Source organism: Coptis chinensis, chromosome 3 (genome assembly GCF_015680905.1).
Source record: "Coptis chinensis isolate HL-2020 chromosome 3, ASM1568090v1, whole genome shotgun sequence".
NCBI classification, from domain to species: domain Eukaryota; kingdom Viridiplantae; phylum Streptophyta; class Magnoliopsida; order Ranunculales; family Ranunculaceae; genus Coptis; species Coptis chinensis.
Window position 1 is genome coordinate 74,856,327 of NC_141458.1, and position 24,055 is coordinate 74,880,381.

A 24,055-nucleotide genomic window follows, 5' to 3' on the forward strand; every position below is an offset into this window, starting at 1 on the left:
TATTTGTGAGCATGTAAGACATCATTAGTTTCTTTTTCAGTGTTTCTTGGTTGAGTCGGATCATATCCAATCTGACACTCGATAAACCATCGTTTGGGACTTCATTGTATCCTAAAAGCATATTTCTTATAGACCCTATTGTATGTTCGCGGTTTCTACAGGAAGAAAGAAATTTTGCTTAAAAGATAGTCGATTCTCCGCACCTTGAAGTCATTGAATTGATACGTACTCCTATTCTCTTGTGTTTTTAGTCACATTGTGCAACCTTCGATAATCAATATAACCAATAATGGCTGCCTACGTATCCTATCTTTTCTAATAGGAATCAAATCTTTTTCCGTAGTTCATAAGCAAGCATGGCAGTGGTGATTTATATAGGGAGGCTAGGAGACTCTAGGGTTAAGGTTACTCATGTCTCATGTGAGTTCTTTCCTCTCCTAGGATTCGTACTTCTTAATAAGATCACATAACAAATAGAAGTATGTATGTATCCACCATATAACTCGGTGTGAGCGTTCTCATTGGATATATAGCCCTTCTCTTATTAGAAGTCTATCTATCCCAAATTGACAACTCATCCGATATGCTCCATAGATTACTTCCTTATATCTTAGATCCCCCTCAAGAGTTTCCATTAGTTTAGGAACTACCTAAATTAGTTCCTAAGAGCATCTTTAGGAAAGCAACCAAAAAAACACCAAAATTTTGAACCAAAAAAACACCAAACCCAAAAAACACCAACCAACTTCAGGAGCAACATCAAATTTTCGACATCAAACTACGCGGTTTTGGATAAACCGCGCCATATAACCCCATGCGGTTTTCCAAAACCGCGCCCATAAAGCCCATCTGACAGGCCCAAGCCCACGCGGTTTTCTAGAAACCACGTGCTATAACCATTTAACCCTCTTGATCCTGTGAGGTTCTCTTCATTTTTCATGTTCCCTCTAATCTAAACTCATCTCCTTGAGCAAAAAAAAAAAAACCAAAAAAAAAAAAAAAAAGTACTACCAAAACTCTTGACGATTTTTTAATGGATCATTCATCTTCTTCTGATTCTTCATCGAGCTCTTCAAATGATAACACTGCAATTAAAACTCGTAAATTAGTGGCTATTGATCTATCTTTGGTTCGACATCGTCTGAGTTTATTGCGTCAGCAAGAAGCGGAGTCTTCTTATAGACCACATGGTTGTTTGAATAAATGAAGAAAATGCAAGAATCGTCAGTACGAGGCAACATTGGCTCGTGTAAATGCTAACTACTTCGGCGCAAATCCTATATTTTGTGACCATGACTTTCGATGCCGATTTCGTATGGTCAGTCATTATTTACTCGTATTTTGAATCATTTTAATCATAATGTACCATATTTTCAACAAAAAATTAATAGTGCGGGTAAGTTTGGGATTAATCCAAAAATAAAAGTAATTGCTACTATACGAATGCTTGCTTATGGGACTGCAGCTGATCTAGTAGATGACATGTTACATGTTGCTGAGCCAACTGTTCATGAATGCATGCGCTATTTCTGTGATGGAATTATTAGAATTTTTGGAGGTGAATACTTGCGCAAACTGATAAGCACCCAAAACTGTATTATAAAAACCTATAGAGACATAACATTTCGGTCAATTTTGTGCTTAATAATCATGAAATAATCGCATCTTCGTGCTTTTTACAGGTTGGAGCAACTAATGTAAAAATTATGATAAAGCCAAAGATTTAAGCGGAATAGGGAGTATACACATGCTTTCGATCAAGCCCATGTGAAGCCCAATAAATTCGGACTAAAGCCCAAAGACTCAAATAGTACGAGAATCCAAATCGAAACGGGATTACGTGCGCGAAAGCATCAAACTTCCGAAGCTCATATCTCTTGAACCCGGGACTCGAATCACGACGAGTGAGCTGCTCCGACGATCAGTGCGATGAACTCTACAAATAGGCGGGAAGTTGTAAAAATGCCAAAAGACCGGACTGCCACTGGACACTATACGTGGACCCACTAGGCGGGCCCATAAGATTTGATGAGTCATCATGCAAGTCAAGACAAAGGTGCAAATAATTGGTGCAAATTTGACACCTTGCATGAAGTTAATGAGTTAGTTGGATTTAGGTGATGATTATCTAAAAAAATGAAAGGTGTCAAATGGGGGTTAGTTGTGGATAAGTGAAAAATAAATGAGAGGAGAGTGTTTCACGTGGGAGAAGAGAAAAAGCTCTCTTATGTAAAGGGGGGCTGATTTTGGGAGTTGGAAGTTTTACTTCCTTGACTTTTACTTTTCATTTACATCCATGTCTTTAATTTTGTTTTTTAGTTCTTAGTTTTAGAGAAAAGCTTGTAACTTGTTAATGGGGGAACTCTCTCTAGTTTTTAATAAACTCTTCTTCATTTAGGTAAACAGGTTGTAGTTTTCTTGTTTCATTCTCTTTCTTTTTCATTTCACATATCTTCTTGTAGTTTAATTCAATCCTAGGATCATGAGCTAAAACTCTCCCAAGGGGAGGGTTAATGATGCTCATGTGAGGATCATGCTACAAATTTAGGATTCCAAAATCACTACTTAAAATACTTAGGTTCTATTTTCATCCTGTCCCAAAATGACAGAGATTGACAATTATCTGATCAATTGTTGTAAAGTAGAACTAGGAGTTGGAATGATATTTCAGAGATGAAACATCATTTCAATTCTACATGCTAGCATGATATGTTTAGAGATAGGTATATTATGTTAGGGATTTGAGATGGTAGTGACCTGTTTCTAAAAGACTTGTAGCTAGGCCTTGCATGAGTAGGATTAATCCTTCCCTATCTCTCTCTCTCTTTCATTTAACTATAAACAAACTTACAAATTTTAGATAACTTGTGTAAAAAAAATCTATCTATAAAATCCTTCTCACTTAGTTCTCCAAAGTGTAGATTCCAGTTGTGATCATTTAAATTCTTGTCTTAGAAGTTGGAACAAAATCCCTACTCGAACTAGATTGACATTCTCAAAGAAAAAAAAACAGTGAGTAAGGAATTATTGAGTTTTAGCACGTAGTAAGTCAACTTCTAAAAACACTGAAAAGTGCTAAGATCAAATGGCGACGCTGCCATTCTAAAGACCCAAGGACCTGTGCCTGCAAACTGGAATTGCTCCAAGGGGAAACCCCCAACGCTCATCCTTTCATATATTTCTTTTTCTTATGTTTTCTTCGTTTTTTTAAATTTCCCGCATTTTTGCTCTTGATAAACATTCGGTTTTGGTTGAACCGACAGTTCCAAATGCTAGGACACGGAAACTAGGCTACAACAATCACTAAACTTCTTGTGAAACATTTGGTGCATTTGTGCACATTTCTTTTATTTGGTGGACTTGCGGGAAGCTTGCGGGTTCCAAATTTTAAATATTTTTGCATGCTTCACATGTATGTAGTTATTATGTTGTAGTTAATGGACTATATTTTTTGCGTATTAGGTTAGTAATATGCATGAATCATGTGAATCCTTTGTGAATATATATATATATCGCGGTTAACTGGTCATGAATTACATATTAATGTATATATACATAAAAATAGAACTTACATTCAAGATGGTTATATATATATATATATATATATATATATATATATATATATATATATCTAAGTCACATGTTTAGCATATATATTACTGAGTGAGTGATTATTTGCATGTTAGCATCTATAACTTAGGAGTTATACATAGTAATTAGGATGTGTTTTGGTATTTTGGCCATAACTTTGGCTACGGTTCTCTGAATCACGCATGTGAGCTCAATTCGGAAAGATCTCGACGGCGCGCACGCTGTCTCCACTTCGCTCGGTGGAGGTCATTTTCGAGGTCAAAATCAACTGTTTTCCCCTCCAAAATCATCATTTTAGAAAATTGTGTTGTTTAATAAGTCGATTTTGTCATGAAAGAGGAGAACATTCCAACGAGGGTTAAAATCTGAGTTGGGTAAGTTGTTTCTAAACCCTAAGGGGTGAAGCTGCTCTCTATGTGACATTTGCAATCTCAATGAGTATTGACGAAATCGAATTATTATGCAATACAAAAGTCGTATTTTAGTCTAAGTAAAATCGTTGCTGTTAGTTTACGTTTTCACATTTTAGTATATATATGCGTACGCATGTATAATATTTTCACATGCTACCATATCTAAATACGTATGAGTAATTCAAATTTGCCTGTAACTGTAGATATACGACTACGCAATATCGATTTACAAATTAGCGTACATATCATTATTCTTGCGATGTATATTTGCCTGTACGTATGGAAATATTTATCGATGATACAACCTTGCCTATTCGTATAGCTATACGTATGAGTAGAGTATCTTCACATGCTACTGCATCTAGTATAGTATGAGTAGATCGTATTTGTATGTTTGTATTTTCACCCTTGCATAAATCGTAAAAAAAAAAAAAAAAAAAAAAAAAAAAAAAAACCTTGCATAAATTTTAATTCCATAACTCTTAATCATATTCCAACGGTGTCTAGGAAACTTGACAGATTGAGGTTACTTAATTAGAACCGTGCTTGCACGGAAAGCCTCCCTCATATCTCTCTTGTGACCTGGCTGTTGGTTTATGTACACGTATTCCTAGTTTCACTGCTACGTTAGCAGCAACTTAGGCCTACGTTGTTCAACTCTAATGATTGAACATAATTATAAAATTCAAGTAATAATAAGTTCCTTCTGTCAATTAGATCTAAGTTTATGCTTGCATGAGATTAAGGTCTGGTTCTACTAAAGAATTTGAACATACTTATCGTAGGAGAAAATACGATAAGCAGTTGCGTAAGTTCTCACCTCCACAAAGTTCTTCATCTATTAATCAACAAGATTCCTTGTCACATTTTCCGTCATTCATTATGGCTGACGAAAATCCAGCAGCTGAGAAGCCCCTTTCGGACTTCTATACAGCCTTACAGGAAGGACCTTCTTCCTACATCAAACTTGAGGACATTGTCGGTGATTTTCGAATTCCGCCAAACATTTTTAGTTTGTTACCTATGTATCATGGTTTGGATCATGAAAAACCATACAATCATCTTCGTAGGCTACAACAAGTAGCCACAACATTTCACCATCCAGCCGTCTCTAAGGAACAACTCTTGCTTCGGCTGTTTCCATTCACTTTAGCGGATAAAGCGTCAATTTGGCTAGCAGGACAACAGCCACAATCCATAGACACATGGAATAAACTTGTTCAAGCTTTCATGCTTCAATTTTACACTCGAAAGAAAAAACTAACAAATGCTTCAGAAAATTCAATTCTTTCGTCAAAATTCTCATGAATCCTTTACGGAAGCATGGAGTCGCTTTACTGATCTTCTTTTAGAATGTCCTCATCACCAACTAGACAAAGCTGTCCTTGTTCGTTCATTCTTTAATGGACTTTCTGATCATCAAAAAGAAACTCTTGATATAATGAACAGCGGTTGCTTCATGGACAAAGGAGCTACTGAAGCATATACTTTTCTTGACAAACAAGCGAAAAAAGGTACACATTGGGGTAACACTAAATCTTCTAGGTCATCTAAGGATAATGTTACAAAAGCTACGTCTATTTTTTAGGTAAAACCCGATCCCGAGTTGAAAAAACTGATAGAAACCCTCACTAAAAAAGTAGATGCCCTTGTAGTTCAAGTAAACGATCAACTTCCACAACAGGCCATGAACGTTAACACTTCCCCATGTGTTCTATGTCTTAGTCCAGACCATCTTGATGCTTATTGTCCCTTGTTACATGCTACCCCTACCCAAACACCGGAGGAGGCATGTGCATTCAATATTCCTAATGCACCATGGAGACAACATCCTAATTTAAACTTGGCCGAATAACCAACAAATGGCTCCTCCGGGTTTAGCAAATCCACCGCTCGACCAATCAACAATTTTATTCCATACCGCCAAGGAAATAATCAGCAATACCAACAAAGTCAAAATCAATTTCAAAGTAATTCAAATGCTAACTATCAAAACAACCGCAACCTTGTTCCAGCTAATCCAAATTCTGGCTATAATCAACAACTTCTCAGCAATAATCGTGAACTAGTAACTGTTGCACAACCTATGCCTCCTGCTACTGATAGGACAAGTGAGATGTTCTTCGCTTACATGAACCAACAATGACAAATCCTAACGTCTATCCAAAAATCAATTCAACAATTAGCACAAGACAAGAGCCAGAAAGGCGTGTTTCCTGGCCAAGCAGTTCCGAACCCTAAGCCAGCAAACACTACCTTTGAACTCACCAATATACTTGGTATAAGTACTCCAACCCAAGGTGAGGTGAATGCAATCACTACTCTTCGATCTGGGAAAATCGTTGATAATCAAATCCGTATGCCAGATGATAAAACAAATGATACCGGAGGTTCCAAGGAACCTGTTTCAGATAATGACCCTCAAATGGACACACCAAGTTCAACAACGTCACAATCTAAACAATTGGGAAACGAACAGGTGGACCATTATGCCAAATTCCGCCCTAAGGCACCATTTCCTGCCCGTTTGGCAAAGAATAAACCGGATGAAAACTTTGATGAAATTAGGGAAACCTTTAAAAATTTGACAATAAACTTACCTTTTCTTGATGCCCTAAAGCAATTACCAAAACATGCAAAATTTTTGAAAGACATGTGCACCACAAAAAGAAGAACAAATGTGCCTCAACAGGCTTTCCTTACTGAACAATTTCCTTCCATCACTGAATACAATGGTATAGTAAAATACAAGGACCCCGGTAGACCAACAGTTCCATGCACATTAGGTGATAAGTATACGGCTACGGCATTACTAGACCTAGGAGCTAGTGTGAACTTACTTCCTTATTACTTATTCAAACAACTAGGTCTACATGAGCTTAAACCTACCACGATGACTTTACAATTAGCCGATCGATCCATTAAGCATCCGAAAGGCATTGTGGAAAATGTCCTTGTAAAAGTCCAAGATTTTTTTATCCTGTAGATTTTGTCATTTTGGATACGAAGTTGCTGTGACTCCATTCCTATCATATTAGAAGCGTCCATTCCTCGCATAACTGCTAATCGCTCATAAAATGTAGGGATGGGTCCATGACCATGTCCTTCGGAAATCTTTCTGTCGAGGTTAATGTGTTCAAGTTGATGAAACAAATTCCAGAGAATGATATTGATGGTGAGATTAACATGATTGACACCCTCGTAACAAGAAAATTTCACAAACTTTTTCCCGAAGATGAAGTACACCAATTCCATTCTTTTGGCGGTTCTGAATTTGATATTGATGATTATTCAAAGGAGGTACATGAGTTTTTAGAATCAATACCACCAATTGACTCTACTACCATCCTATCAAGCGACTTGGAGGAACATAAATCTGTTTTCTCTGTGGAAGACGACTTTCCTCAAGAATCTTTAATACCCACTCCTCCCACCCCTGACTTAAAGCCTATTCCTTCAGACTTAAAATATGTACAATTAGATCCAGATGGTAGTCACCCAATTATCATATCATCACAATTGACTGCTGATCAGGAATCACGTTTAATTAAGGTCATTCAAGAACACCGTTCTGCTATTGGATGGTCTCTCGATGACATTAAAGGTATTGACCCTACTGTGTGCACTCATCGCATACATCTTGAAGACAATGTCAAGACATCACGTGAACCGCAACGTCGTCTAAATCCAACCATGAAGGATGTGGTACGGGAAGAAATTTTAAGGTTACTTGATGCAGGTATTATTTACCCCATCTCAGATAGTGTTTGGGTAAGTCCAGTCCATGTTGTTCCCAAGAAGTATGGAATTACAGTTGTGCGAAATGATAAAGATGAATGCATATCCGCTCGCATTCCAGTGAAGTGGCGAATATGCATTAACTATCGAAAACTTAATGCAGTCACTCGTAAGGATCATTTTCCACTTCCATTTATTGATCAGATGCTTGAACGGTTAGCGGGTCATGCATTTTACTGTTTTCTTTATGGCTTTTCAAGATATTTTCAAATCGTCATAGATCCTGCTGACCAAGAAAAAACAACGTTCCCCTGCCCTTTTGGTACTTTTGCATATAAACAAATGCCATTTGGCCTTTGCAATGCACCCGGTACATTCCAATGTTGTATGCTTCATATCTTCAGTGATATGGTTGAACGTTTTATGGAAGTCTTCATGGACGATTTCTCATTATATGGTAATTCTTTTGATAACTGTTTATCAAATCTTGAAAAGGTTTTAGTACGTTGTGAAGAGAAAAATCTCGTTCTTAATTGGGAAAAATGTCATTTTATGGTTACAAAAGGAATAGTACTAGGTCACATTGTTTGAAGGGCCGGAATCGAAGTCGATAAAGCAAAGATTGAAAAAATTGCTTCCTTGCCTATACCAACTTCAGTTCGGGAAATCGTGCATTTTAGGACACGCGGGGTTCTATAGGAGATTTATTCAAGATTTCTCAAAGGTTGCCCGACCTTTAACAAATCTCTTACTTAAAGATGCCGTATTTGACTTCACTTTCGATTGCAAACAAGCTTTTGAGACCTTAAAGTGCATACGACTACAGCTCAGATGATTCAACCACCTGATTGGTCTAAACCTTTTGAATTAATGTGTGATGCGGTGACTACGCTTATTGAGCTGTCTTAGGGCAACGCCGAGAGAACAAGCCAATTGTCATTTACTATGCTAGTAAAACTCTTAATGACGCTCAACGTAACTATACCACCACCGAAAAAGAATTTCTAGCGTTGTATATGCCCGGATAAGTTTAGTCCTTACCTAGTTGGTTCTTCTACAATAGTCTACACTCGACCATGCGGGCTTCGTTATCTATTAGCAAAGAAAGATGCCAAATGAGGTTGATCCGATGGATCCTCCTTTTGCAAGAGTTTACTCTAGAAATTAGAGATAAAAAGGTTCGCGAAGAACGTGGTAGCGGACCATTTATCACGACTTCGTTAATGATGTCAATAATGAGTCCGAACCAATCTGCGATTCATTTCGGATGAACATTTGTATTCCATTTTTCATCTCCTTGGTATGCTTGATATAGTAAACTACCTAGTTACCGAGGAGGTCCCTTCATCTTGGACTCGAACGGACCGAAAGAAGTTCTTATCCACTGTGAAATTTTATTTTTGGGATGATCCCTACCTCTTTAAGTATTGTTCCGACCAACTGATACACCGTTGCATTCCCGACCGGAACATAATGGCGTGTTATCCTTTTGCCATGAACAATCGTGTGGTGGTCATTTCGATTGGTAAGAAAACTGCAGCCAAGGTCCTACAATGTGGATTTTATTGGCCAACGCTGTTTAAAGATGTACACGAGCATTGCAAAAAGCATGCAACCATTTGTCGGCCCGCTAGGACACATTACTCAACGCAATATGATGCCCTTAAATCCAATTTTAATTGTAGAAATTTTTTGATGTATGGGGATCGACTTTATGGGTCCTTTTCCAAATAGTCATGGCTTCCTATACATACTAGTAGCTGTTGACTATGTGTCAAAATGGATTGAAGCGTTGGCATGTCGTGTGAATGATCATAAAACGGTCGTATTTTTCGTAAAGGAACATATTTTCTCTCGATTTGGCGTTCCCAAAGCTATAATTAGTGATGGGGGAAAACATTTCTGTAATAAAATTTTTGAATCATTAGTAAAGAAATATAGAGTTACTCACAAAGTGGCAACTCCGTATCATCCTCAGACCAGTGGCCAAGTAGAAGTCTCTAATAGAGAGATTAAATCAATTTTAGAAAAGACAGTTAATCCATCTAGAAAAGACTGGTCTCTTCGATTATCTGATGCCTTGTGGGCATATAGAACAGCTTTTAAGACACCTATAGGCATGTCCCCTTACCGCCTCGTTTTTGGTAAACCTTGTCATCTTCCAGTTGAACTCGAGCATCGTGCTCTATGGGCTATCAAAAGCCTAAATTATAATACCGATGCGGCAGGCGAGAAGAAAAAATTGCAGTTAAATGAGCTTGAAGAGATTCGGAGTGATGCCTATGATCTCTCGAAATCCTATAAAGCCAACATGAAAAGAGTGCATGATAAGCACATATTAAGAAAAGAATTCAAAATTGGTCAAAAAGTTTTGTTGTACAACTCGAGATTACACATTTTTCCAGGAAAACTAAAAACTCGATGGTCTGGTCCTTTCACCGCTCTGTTTGTCAAAACCTTATGGGGCTATCTCTTTGAAAAATGAAAACGATGACAGTAATTTCAAGTAAATGGCCAACGCCTTAAACATTATCATGAGTTGCGTTCTCCAGATGTCGAAAAGACTCTTCTCAAAGATCCAATCTATAAAGACTAAAGATTCGCTGGTGTATTTTTTTTCCAGGTGTTTAAAACAAGGAAAGTACACCATTAGGGTAGCCGGGCCCTCTTCTATTTTCTTCTCTAAAAACTCCTAGAGTGTGTGGTTGCAAGCGCCAGAACCTTAGTCCACAAAAACTCTATTTCAGAACTGAGTATAAATGTCTTCTGTTCATCGAGCAAACGTGCCTTCTGGTAAACAATGGGTACCAAAAATTTCCCAGCCTTCCTTCTCTTTCCTTTTCTATTCTCTTCCTCGCGAACTCCAGCTCATCATTTAGTTTAAATCTCACCCATCTCGAATAGGTAATGGTCGTAGTACTTTTGCTCGAAAGCGATGTGCGCGAAGGATGGGGTGGTGTATGAATTGTCAAACACCTTTCTGTCTAGATCTTGATTTACTATCCGATATGAGCTGGTATAAGGTATATTATTGTCTGACACCAGCTCAGCAGGATAAACTTCGTCGTCGTCCCGTTGCTCCCACAGGGTGGGATTCGTCTTGAGGATCTGACGTTAAAAGACTCACATTCGTCTTGAGGATCTGACGTTAAAAGACTCCACATGTATATACTCGTGTATTTTATTTTCACCCTTGCATTGTTGCATAGAGAGAGTCATGATGAACAACATCGGATAGTCCCACGTTCGCACAGGCAATGGATTTCACCAGGCCAACCCCGAATAGTTTTCTATTTGATGACAGTTCGGGGCGGTTTGAGGCTATACCATATGTACTAAGGGTAATATTATTATTAGACCATTGCACATTGGTCAGGGATGGTACCGTCCTGAACCCTAGGCCCCCAAAACATAAAGGTTAAGCCACAGTCTGGCTGGATTGGGTTCGCCCCAGAGCCGACATGACAGTTGCCTGATTTTACTGTAATGATTTTCTTCTTATAGTCCGGTGTTGTTGTCACGTTCTTTTGTATAATGACACATACATCTTCCCTTATACATTGCCACGTTCATCTCCACTTGTACATTTGTATATAAAAAATTAAAAAATTAAATTAAAAAATTAAATAAATAAAAATAAAATAAAATAAAATAAAAAAAAAATAAAAATAAAAAAATAAAAAATAAAAAAAAAAAAAAAAAAAAGGTTGAAGGTGCCTTCTTCATATTCCAGTGGATGGCATTTTTAATGCCGATCATTTTAGCATTCGATTCGTTTAATTTGGAATTGAAATGAATCGAAATTCCGTGTTTGAAATTTTGGGACATAAGCGAAATTTCCGGAATTCATTTGGGCTTGGACCAAAAATTAGAACCGACCCAAATCACGTGTCTGGTCACAAAACCCAAATGTTATCTCCATCGTAATTATTAAAAAAAAAAAAAAAAAAAATATCCAAAATCCACAAACGGTTGATATCCAAAACGGTTTTTTTTGCCTATAAATTCCGACACTCCTCATCACCCTTCACTCACCTCATTCTCTCACTATCCAAAGCTTAATCTTCACATATTATCTTTTCATTCAAAACAATGGATCCAATCGAAATGATTGGAAAAGGAGCAACGGAATGAATGGGTCACAAGATTCGTGATAACAATATTTGTCATTATTCTATCGTCGATCATGCATAACTTCATCCGAATATCTAGATCTATGTAACCTCCATATCGCTTTCCCTTTGTCGCTTTGTATATTACTATGGTGTGTTAAATAATTCTCAACCATTTGTATGCGGTTACGTACTAAAATGGAGGAGCATCCTTTTAATAAATTGGGTATATTAGTTGTATTTTTACCTTATCATAAACATAAAATAGTTATCAAAACCATAACAAATAAGAAAAATCAATAACGCAATAAAATAAATCAAACTCAACTTATTGTTTTCAGAGAAGATTGCGCACGCTACACGGCACGCCTAACACTTGTCACGCACGCAGCTCAATTATTCTATCTATCTTCTATTATTGAGGTATGATCATAAATTTTGAAATTACGTGTAGGTCTAACAGCCATACCCATAGTTGCTGTACATAATTAGGGATACCAACATCACATGTTTCACTTGTAAGTTGAGATCTAAATGCACTTGACATCCTGATTCGTACCAGATCCTATATTTGCTATAAATCTCTTCATTTCAGCCATTCTCATTTCACAGTTTCTACACTATCCTTCCATCAATTATCCTTCCAAATGGATCAACCAAGAAAGATAGTACCGAGAAGAACTACTTGAAAATTTTTTGATGATGGCCGATTTTCTCCTTTTATGACACAGAAATTTGTATGCGTCGAGGATGGATGCCTCTTCTATATCATGCGATGACCTATTCCGAGATTTGGTCTTGATGTTCTACCAATTTAGCGGACCTGAAAATGGAAAATTCTGTTTCCATGCCTATGGACAATGCTTTGAATTAACTAAGGAAGTTATCTCCGACATACTTCAAATTCCAATGAATGACTTCGGGGTTCGATATTTCGAGTCCCCATTTAATTCCGTCAAAAATTACTACGGGCCACCGTATCTCATGGCGAAGTCGAAAATAAAAATCACGTTGTTCTTCAACGCTCTTTGAAACAAAATCAACGAAGCCAGGTGCTCCACCGGGTTGGGACACAAATGTGGTGGGTACGTCACACCAATCTGAAGTCACCAAGCCTCAATTACACCTACTTTGGATTATGCAGAATCAAAGAGATGATTTTTGTATAATCCAACACCTCTAGAACGCAATCACCAGAAGAACAAAAAGGTTAGCACCTCTGCCTACTTTAGTCACGAAAATTATGATGCGTTGGGGTTATCCAGCAGTTTCTCCAGAAATACCTCTTCAAAGAGCATTTGTTACAATACTTCACAAAGACTGTGCCGGTGGTTCTTGGACGCTAGATACTCTGCCAGATGAAATGGATCACCAAAACTCAAACTCTGCACATTTCTTTGATGAAAGTGCCATGCAGAACATTTTTAATCCCATGGAAGGTATTCAAATTCTTCATCAAGGAATGAGGGAACTCCACGCACGTCAAGAAATCATCATCAAAAGTCTTATGGATTTCCAAGAATGTCAAGCGATGCATGATGCTGATCAAGAGGCACTATTGGAAACTCACTCTCAGTCATTAGAAAATCACACTCTTCTAATAGAGAATCAAACTACGATCTCGGCAACGGGGAACCCTTCAAATCCAAAACTTTAGCCAACAAATTAATGAACTGAACAGTGTTGTCCACAATCTGCATTCCCATCACCATCCTTATCATCATTCTGAACCATAAAAAAATAATAATAATAATAATAATAATGGTAAAAAAAAAAAAAAAAAAAAAAAAAAAGTCATGCTTCTTTTTTACAAAACTCAACTTTCCCCAAAATAAATAAAATAAAATTATTATTATTAAGTATTTCATCGTGTTCGCCTTTAATTAAAATTTTTGTTATCTTTGTATCTTCTTTTGTAAGAAATGCCTACTAGGATTGTCATATTTCAAGTTGTGATAATAACAATTTTAACGTGTTCTTTTAAACTTGATTACGTGGAGGTTTTATCTTCTTGCATACTCATTCCTCCATCCAAAAATTTTTCTTGGACATATTTCTTCTCATATCTTTCCCCATCACTCCACTCCATCAAACATGGCATCTTCATCGAACGTAGCATCTTCATCAAACAGGACACCTCCGAAACTCATCCCTGAGCAATCATTTCAGGCCATGATGGATTCCAATACTTATGGACTTCATTTCGTGATTGCATTACTAACATCGGGTGGTCTTCCCTTGTTATTCATACGACCAAACTTATTCTCCAAGTTTGGCGGCCTACTTTATGCTAATATGGAAGATACACCAAAGATTCAACGCCGCATGGTTTTTCTTAGACGGATTCACAATCAAAGTTGGTGGCACAAACCATGTCTTTTCAGAGGCAACACTTGCCCCGACTTTAGATCTTCCATATCACGAGAGCGGCAACAACATGGCCATACATTTATCACAACTCTACTCGTTCCTTTTCATGGCTGCTTTTTAGCAAAGATATCTGACGGCGATCTTGAAATTAAAGATGAAGGAACTAAACTTGGCGGATGGCGGACATCACCATTCCCTTAGCCAGCATGACCATGAACATGGGAAATGCGATGTTGTTTGTCCTTCTTAACATCACGGGAGATTGGCATTTTTCTACCGCCAATGATGCTTTGCATGTGTAGTTTTCAATGCGCTTTGCTTTCGAGGTCATACATTCTTTGATATCTTAAACTGTGTTATCTCCAATTTGAAATGAGCTCGTACTTTTCGGGATCGGATATACTTTTACCATAGAATCGCTGCGAATTATGAAGACACATTTCCCACGGTTTTTAGCTACTTTTCATGACCGGGTCAAAGTAGATTCTATGTGCCCAAAGAAAACAAGATAATTCGTTCATTAAGGTTTAGGCAATGGAAACGTCCCGCACGATACTTGAGACATGTTCGTTGTTATCCAAGCAATGATAAGATGATGAAACATTTGAACGAATCGGTGAACAAGAATGGGCCACCATTTGGGAATACGTTATCTTTTTGGCGGCGATACTAAGGAAATGCATTTCACTGAAGAAGAGGCCAGACCTTCACCACATCCTGGATGGTAAACTTGAGTAGGGAATTGTACATATATCTAACTGTATATAATTGTATATAGTGTGTTATTGTTTTTCTTTGTTTTTTTTTTTCTGTATAATATATTATGTTACCACAACTTTCGTTCCAAAGAATCCAAAATTAATTTTGTTTACTGGGTTATCGGGTAATTCCTTTCTTTATCTATTTCTATTTCAAAGACTAATCATCACTCTGTTTGGGAGTGATATATATATATATATATATATATATATATATATATATATATAAAAAAAAAAAAAAAAAAAAAAAAAAAAAAAAAAAAACTTGTAGTCTGTATATAGTTTCTATTTTCTTGTTAGTAAATGTAATTAGTGACAATGTCTTGTTTCTTTTTCAATGATGAAAATTATCTAGAAGTCTCACATTAGCATTCGAATTATGATTCGTTTTTAAGAAACTTAAGCTAATACGTACGCAATAGTTTTTATATTTTTTTTATGAGTATTCATGCACTGAGTATCATTGATTGTACATGACAATAAGTTTCTGGAAACCACGGTTAGTCTACTTAAACTACCAATCCTGTGAGAATCTAACTAAAAGCCTCGATATGAGTGATTTTGTGAGTAATGACACGAGGGAGTAGTTTTTCGAATAGAGAAAAAATCACGATCGACTTACTTGATCACCATCCGAACCTAGGCGAGAATTTAGGCATTCTTTGGATCGACATAGCTATAAATTATTACCTGTTACAAATTTTACCGCTAGTCACTCCACTGAACCTTTCATCAAACCTTTCACTTTCACCAAAAATTCCTTACCCATATATTAACCCCAAATAAAAGAACCTACCTAAGTGATGAGTATGAGAAATAGGACGAAATGTAGAAAAATAAAAGAAGACTTGTTCCAAATAAAAGTTAGTTACCTGCTTCAAAAATAAAAATAAAAATAAATAAATAAACAGGATCATGTTTCTTAAGCCTAAAAAAAAAAAAAAAAAAAAAAAAAAAATAAGGCTTAAGAGCAAGGTAGGAAAACTCAGGTAGGAGCAGGAAAAGAAAACAAGGATTTCTCAAGTGTAAATATCTTGAAGACCTTATTCTCTTATACTTATCATTTTTTATCTTCCACTTCCATTTCTTTCTACACTATCACCTAAGCCCCATAATACCTAATAAAGACCTCTAGCTCAATTAGGAGTAGGATGGTGTGATAATAAGTAGTAGATGTGATTGATCGACCTCGGCTCCTCTGACTGTCATCGAGTATGTGAGGAAAAGTGTGCCCACTGCACACTGGAGTTAACAAAACCTGAGTGGGAAAATTATGAGCGAATTTGTGTTTCTACACATACATGTGAGAACCCATTTAGGTACACTCTCCAAAGGATCCAGAAACAGCCCTGCTTGTGCAATTCAATGTAAATTCACTGAATGCATACTCATATGTAGATGTTTTAATTATTGTATGCATATTAACTTGAGTTTCGAAAGAATTAATCCTCGTTCCCGCTAAGGAGATGTATAGATATCCGAGATTAATTTAGGAAACAAGCTTTTGTTACTAAGTCATTTGTAGTATAAATGAAGTTTGTGAGTATCTTCTTTTCGGAAAACTCTCATGAGGCTATAACTCGTCCACTAGGGAATTCCTAGTGGTTTAAGGCCTTGTTGCATATGGTCAATGCAACCGCATTCTACGAAACGAGACTTAGCTTAGAATGCACAGTTTTGGCCACTTATCTGTTTTAATGTCTCTTCTTTGCTTGAGGACAAGCAAAATGCTGTTTGGGAGTGGTGTGATAAGCACCCAAAACTGTATTATAAAAACCTGTAGAGACATAACATTTTGGTCAATTTTGTGCTTAATAATCATGAAATAATCGCATCTTCGTGCTTTTTGCAGGTTGGACCAACTAATGTAAAAATTATGATAAAGCCAGCATTTAAGCACGGAATAGGAAGTATACACATGCTTTTCGATCAAGCCCATGTGAAGCCCAACAAATTCGGACTAAAGCCCAAAGACTCAAATAGTACAGAATCCAGTCAGAAACGGGATTACGTGCACAGAAGCATCAAACTTCCGAAGCTCATATCTCTTGAACCAGGACTCCGAATGCGACGAGTGAGCTGTTCCAACGATCAGTGCGATGAACTCTACAAATAGGCGGGAAGTTGTAAAAATGCCAAAAGACCGGACTGCCACTGGACACTATACGTGGACCCACTAGGCGGGCCCATAAGATTTGATGAGTCATCATGCAAGTCAAGACAAAGGTGCAAATAATTGGTGCAAATTTGACACCTTGCATGAAGTTAATGAGTTAGTTGGATTTAGGTGATGATTATCTAAAAAAATGAAAGGTGTCAAATGGGGGTTAGTTGTGGATAAATGAAAAATAAATTAGAGGAGAGTGTTTCACGTGGGAGAAGAGAAAAAGGCTCTCTTATGTAAAGGGGGGCTGATTTTGGGAGTTGGAAGCTTTTACTTCCTTGACTTTTACTTTTCATTTACATCCATGTCTTTAATTTTGTTTTTTAGTTCTTAGTTTTTTTAGAGAGAAAAGCTTGTAACTTGTTAATGGGGAACTCTCTCTAGTTTTTAATAAACTCTTCTTCATTTAGGTAAACAGGTTGTAGTTTTCTTGTTTCATTCTCTTTCTTTTTCATTTCACATATCTTCTTGTAGTTTAATTCAATCCTAGGATCATGAGCTAAAACTCCCCCAAGGGGAGAGTTAATGATGCTCATGTGAGGATCATGCTACAAATTTAGGATTCCAAAATCACTACTTAAAAGACTTAGGTTCTATTTTTTATCCCGTCCCCAAAATGACGAGATTGACAATTATCCTGATCAATTGTTGTAAAGTAGAACTAGGAGTTGGAATGATATTTGAGATGAAACATCATTTCAATTCTACATGCTAGCATGATATGTTTAGAGATAGGTATATTATGTTGTTAGGGATTTGAGATGGTAGTGACTGTTTCTAAAAGACTTGTAGCTAGGCCTTGCATGAGTAGCATTAATCCTTCCCTATCTCTCTCTCTCTTTCATTTAACTATAAACAAACTTACAAATTTTAGATAACTTGTGTAAAAAAAATCTATCTATAAAATCCTTCTCACTTAGTTCTCCAAAGTGTAGATTCCAGTTGTGATCATTTAAATTCTTGTCTTAGAAGTTGGAACGAAATCCCTACTCGAACTAGATTGACATTCTCAAAGAAAAAAAAATAGTGAGTAAGGAATTATTGAGTTTTAGCACGTAGTAAGTCAACTTCTAAAAACACTGAAAAGTGCTAAGATCACAAACCAAATGCTGTAGATATTCAACATTTGCTTGAAGAGTCTGAGGAACGCAGATGGCCTAGAATACTAGGAAGCATTGATTGCATGCACTGGCAATGGAAGAATTGCCCATCCGCGTGGCAAGGGTCTCACACTAGCCATGTGCATAAACCAACAGTGATTTTGGAGGCAGTTGCTTCTCGTGAAGCGTGGATTTGGCATGCTTGTTTTGGAATGGCGGGTTCTCACAATGATCTTAATATGCTTGACCGCTCACCAATATTTGATGATATAGTCAATGATGAAGCTATTCCTTGTAACTACACTGTGAATGGCCATCATTATGATATGGGATATTACTTGGTTGACGGTATTTATCCTAATTATGTCACCTTGATTTAAACGATTGCTAAACCGACTATTGCACAAGACAAACATTTTGCAAATAAGCAAGAAGCTGCTAGAAAAGACATAGAGCGGTGTTTGGTATATTACAGTCGCGTTGGGCTATTTTAGTGAATCCGTGCAGGTTATGGTATTTGGAGAACATGGCTACTGTTATGAGGGCTTGCATCATTTTACACAATATGATTGTGGAAGATGAACGCGAAACGGATATCCCACAGTATATTCCTGATTTGGAAATACCAAGTAGAGAAGATGCATCTGAAGATCAACGCCAATTTGTTCTATCTCGTTGGGCATCTGGCATCGAGAGGGTTCATTCAAAAGTTGTTCATGATAGATTGAAGAATGACTTGGTTGAGCATTTGTGGAGTAGGCATGGGCGGCGTGGTTAGACTTGATTTCTATTTCTATTTGCACTTCATTGGGACTTTGTGTTTATTTATCATTTCAATTTCTATGTATTTGTGTTCCAAGTTTATTTCTATGTATTTGTGGTTTTATGAAAGGATTTGTGTATATGAAAATTTTGAAAATACAAAGTAGACTCTGCCGAATTTTTTTTAGAATGATAAAAAGTATCAACTTTAAATTAAGGTAACTTAACTCAAATTAAAAGAAAATATTCAATTAAAGTACATTCTAATTAAAATCAAAATACAAACTCAAATTAAAGTATATCATTAATTAAAAGACATAAATTAAAAGACAAATTAAAATACTCAAATTAAAAGACATACAAACTTAAATTTAGACTATGCACTATTTTGACTACTACCAGTGATATTGTCAAGTCGATTTTTCATTTTTTGTAAAATTTATGCCCTTTTGAGTTGCCAAATTTCGCGCTCGTCTTCTAGTAATCTTTCTAATTTCATTCCTAGTATTTTCACATTATTTTCATCTTCTCGAACTCGGAGCGCATCTTTCTTCAATTGAAGTTTTTCTTTTTGGATTTGGAGCTTCCAATCCATCGAACTTTTCTTCAATTGAAGTTTTTCGAATTCCATATCATCTTTCTTCAATTTTCTTTGAGCTTCCAATTCATAGCCTTCTTTGGTGGTTTTAGAAAGTTCCACCAGAAAATCATCAAGTTTCTTAGCAGATTCCTCCACTTTAGAATCACCTTCTTCTTTCTCTTTTTGCCTTCTTTTCTTGTCTACTTTCTTTCTAAGAGGCCTATCCTCAAGCCCATGAACTTGGTGTGGATCATAATCTATTGGTTGAGTTGTCGCAGTTGATATTAGAACTGATGAACCTCCTTCCCCACTGTTTGACTTCGACTTTTTGGTGGGATGCAAATCATTTCTCAACTGTAGCCTTTTCCATTTGGGTGAGTCTTTCACCATATTATAGCATTGCATCCACTTCCAAACCCCATTATGCATCACATATGCACGTATTGCTTCCTCAACCTACCAGTTAAGCAAAAACTAAATTAGAATTGAAAAATATATTTGTGAATCAAAATAACAAATAAAAAGTAAATACTTACAATCATATTGTCACTATAGCCACTTGGAGGAGATGCTTGAATCTTATAAAGAATAGCATGAAACTTGTTGATATTAGATTGAATGAGAGTCCAACGGTGTTTCATGCCCGTCAAGTTGCGTTCGGTCATTCTTCCTAGATTTGCATGAAATGCATTTAGAATTCTAGCCTGAAAATCGTTCGACTTTTGCTCATTTCCTACTACACCATCTTGACTAACTTGTAGCGAACTATTGGTGAGAGCAACTTCTTCTTCTTGTATCCATGAATCCCCTCTAGATTTTGTATTTGGTTCTTGACTAGTCATTGTTGTTTTAAGAGTATAGAGTAGAGATAAAAAGTAGAGAGTAGAGAAAAGAAGTGAGTGTAAAACTATGGTGTGAGTGTTTCAATTTATAGGGTTAGAAAGATATAGCCGTTTTTTGCCCATTGTTGTCATTGAGAGCACGCGGTTTTAGAAAAACCGCGCCATAGAAGCCCATTTAGCAACACAAGCCCACGTGGTGTTGGCAAAACCGCGTAAGTGATTTGATGCAGCACCAAACCTGGAACCAAATATTGGCTGATTTGGTGTTTGGTTTGGTGTTTTTTTTGTGTTTTCATCAACATGTGACTCTCCTGAAGTTGAAAAAACACCAAATTGTTGATGCTAGGTTGATATCACTCCTAAAGATGCTCTAACTATACTAATCATAGAACCATAGTAGTCTAGAGGCGGTTGACTCATGTGACTAGCACATGCCACTTTAATCACGTCAGTAACACATGTCTAGGCATTTTTTAGTCTAATCTGGTAGTCCTCGATAAGAATTAGTGGGTGTGGGTCCCTCTGTATGCTACGTGTCCTTTGGACACTAACGAAAAATCCCCATATATAATGTATAGACCTTAGATATTGTTTTTGCTTTCTCTATCATCGTACATCCCTCTAATGCAAGAGTAGATAAAAAAAAAATAGTAGGTTAATAGTATATATTATATAATTCACCCAAAAATCAAATCAAATCAAATAAAATAGTAGGGTAAATTAGTAGTAGCCCACCTTGATTGAAAATATTGGATCTGCCACTGCTCTGCTTTAAGAGCATTCCTAATGCAAGTAGCTTTGAGGGGAAATAATAACTTGTCAATTTTATGAGCTAAAAACAATGGCCCAATGCGGGTAACAATGAGAGTAGTTTTTCACTAAGTTACAATGAAGGTAGCACTAGCTACTGAGATAGTTGCCGATTTGTCATTTTCGGACGAAACTTTTTATTCCGTTTCGCGTGTTTTTTTCGATTTTTTTTTTTCAGACGGGATATTCTATTCCGTCTCGCAAGTTCTTTTTTTTTTTTTTTTTTTTTTTCCCTTTCGGTTTCATTCCGTCTGGCGTGTTTTTTTTCAATATTTTTTCATTTTTTACATTTAGACGAAATAAAACATTTCGTCCGAATTTTAAAGTCATGTTTGCACTCGGCAACACATAGCAACTTCTCACCAATAAGGTAATGAGGAGAAATAGTCCTATATGATGGCCTATGTGGAGGTAACAAATTGTTGCTTGCATTGGGAATGCTATAACAAGTTATGCAATAACCATCTCAGTAACCGTGCAAAATCTGTTACCACGTGTCCCCTCACTAACAACAACTTAACTCCTGTTTTCCTTTTATTTTTATTTTCAATTTTCAATTCTGAAGACCCATCAAAACCAACCAAGGTTAAAAGCCCAGACCAAGAAAAAAGCCTCGGTCTGGAATGGTGGGTGCCTCCATAAGAAGAGAGTATTTGAGATTTGAGAACATAGGCTTGTAAAAGAAATAAGAAGAGATTATTATTGGTAAATGTTGACGGGTCCATTTGCTGATTCCTTGTTGCGATTGAGAGAGATGTTTGTATTAGTTCAAAATTTTCATCTCTCTCTATTGAAATATCTGGACAATGTTGGTGCAGAACATATAATTTCTTTTTCTCCCAAACCAAACACAGCATATTTAGCACAAGGGCAACAATTTTTTTATTTTTCTCATTTTCGTTAGCATATTTAAAAGATAAAAAATAAAAATTAGTACCTACTGTTATTATCGAACTTAGGATTTTGGAAACCCTAGATGGAATCATTCTTCCTCGAAAATTTGTTGGCTAAGACGCAAAAATGGATCAGGTGTGGTCACCATCATCTGAAGAATGTTTTAGAGTGACCTTGTTTTCCAATTCAAAAAATAGGCCTTTATTATGTTGTACTCCCTCTGTAGCTTATCGTTGTACGATGGATGTCTTAAAAGTAGTTGTTTAACATCTATACCAGTTATCATCTCAACTAGAGAAAACAATTCGGCATTTTTTAGTTGCTTTAGTCGAGGAAAATTATCCATCCACTTTGGGTTATATAAGCGGTTCAATCAGTAATGATATCGACCTCGAGATTTTCAACAGTAGCTGATGACGCAAAATTTCCACAAACTTTTAGAGTACTCAATTCGTCACTCATGTTGCATGAAGTACATACATATATCTGGTCTCTCTGAGACAGAAATGAGGCGGAGAAAAGCACACGAGACTACTTGCAGTGATGAGTAGATAATTTGTTAGTCGAGTTGAGTGTTTGGAATCCATAGATTACATCAATGAAATTCCTTATAAGGAATGTAATTACTGGACTAATTAAGTAGACAAAAAAGAAGGAAATGAGGCCAGAATAATCACTCGAAGCAACCAGACGGAAGATTGAACCATTCAGGAACGTCGCACATGAGCTCGATTAACGCTCTTTGGAAACTAGATGTGGAACTTCGGCCTATCATATTTCTAAGTTTAGGCCTATCAACCTATGTAATTTTACCTACAAGATAATTTCAAAAATTATTGTTAATAGGCTTAAAAATCATTTGCATAAAATCATTTCCCCTTTTCTGTGAGTTTTTATTAAAGGAATGAATATTGGTGATAATGTGGGTCTTGCTAGTGAGGTTTTTCTTAACATGAAAAGAATGTATAAAAAGAAACAATGATGGGTTGCTCTCAAAATGAATATGGTCAAAGCCTATGATAGATTTGAATGGTCCTTTTTAGGGTCTATCTTTGAAAAACTAGGTTTTTGTAGGAAGTGGATTTATTTTATTAATAAATGCTTATCTTTTGTTTCCTTTAGAGTTCTTTTGAATGGTTCTCTTCCTGAGCATATTTTTCCCGAAAGAGGTCTGAGACAGGGTGATCCGTTGTCTCCATATCTGTTTATCTTGGTTTCTGAAGCTCTTTCCATAATGGTTGGAAGAGCTGAGAATAAATGTGAGATTCATGGTATCAAAGTTAGAACGAATGCCCCCTCTATCACTCACCTCCTTTATGCTGATGACTTGATCATCTTTACCAAAGCATCTCTGGATAAAGCTGGGCACTTGAAAACTATTCTTAAGAATTATTGCAAACATAAAAAAATTTGAAATTTTTTTGGAAAATGAGAGAATTTAACAAAAGGGACAAATACCTCGATGTTCCCATAGTCATTTCTAAAAAAAAAAATGATTTTGATTACCTGGTTGATAAAGTTCATAAAAAAAATCAAATGATGGAGAACTAAGACTCTAGCTCAAGCAGATAGAGTTGTTCTTATCCAGTCTGTTGTTCAAGCAACTCCTATATATGCTATGTCTACTTACGCGTTGCCTGTTAATATTTGTGACAAAATTGATAAGGCATGTAGAAGTTTTTATTTGCATGGTACTGATGATACTAAGGGGGTCCATACTATCGGGTGGGACAAACTCTGCAAACCCAAATCTTTGGGGCGGTCTTGGCTTTAGAAAAACTAGTGATATGAATAAAGTTTTGCTTGATAAACACTGCTGGAGAGCTACAACTGACACTACATATCTTTGGGCGAGAATTTTTAGAGCCATATATGGTAATAAGTGTTGGGGTTAATCACCGATACCAATCGATTTCCCACT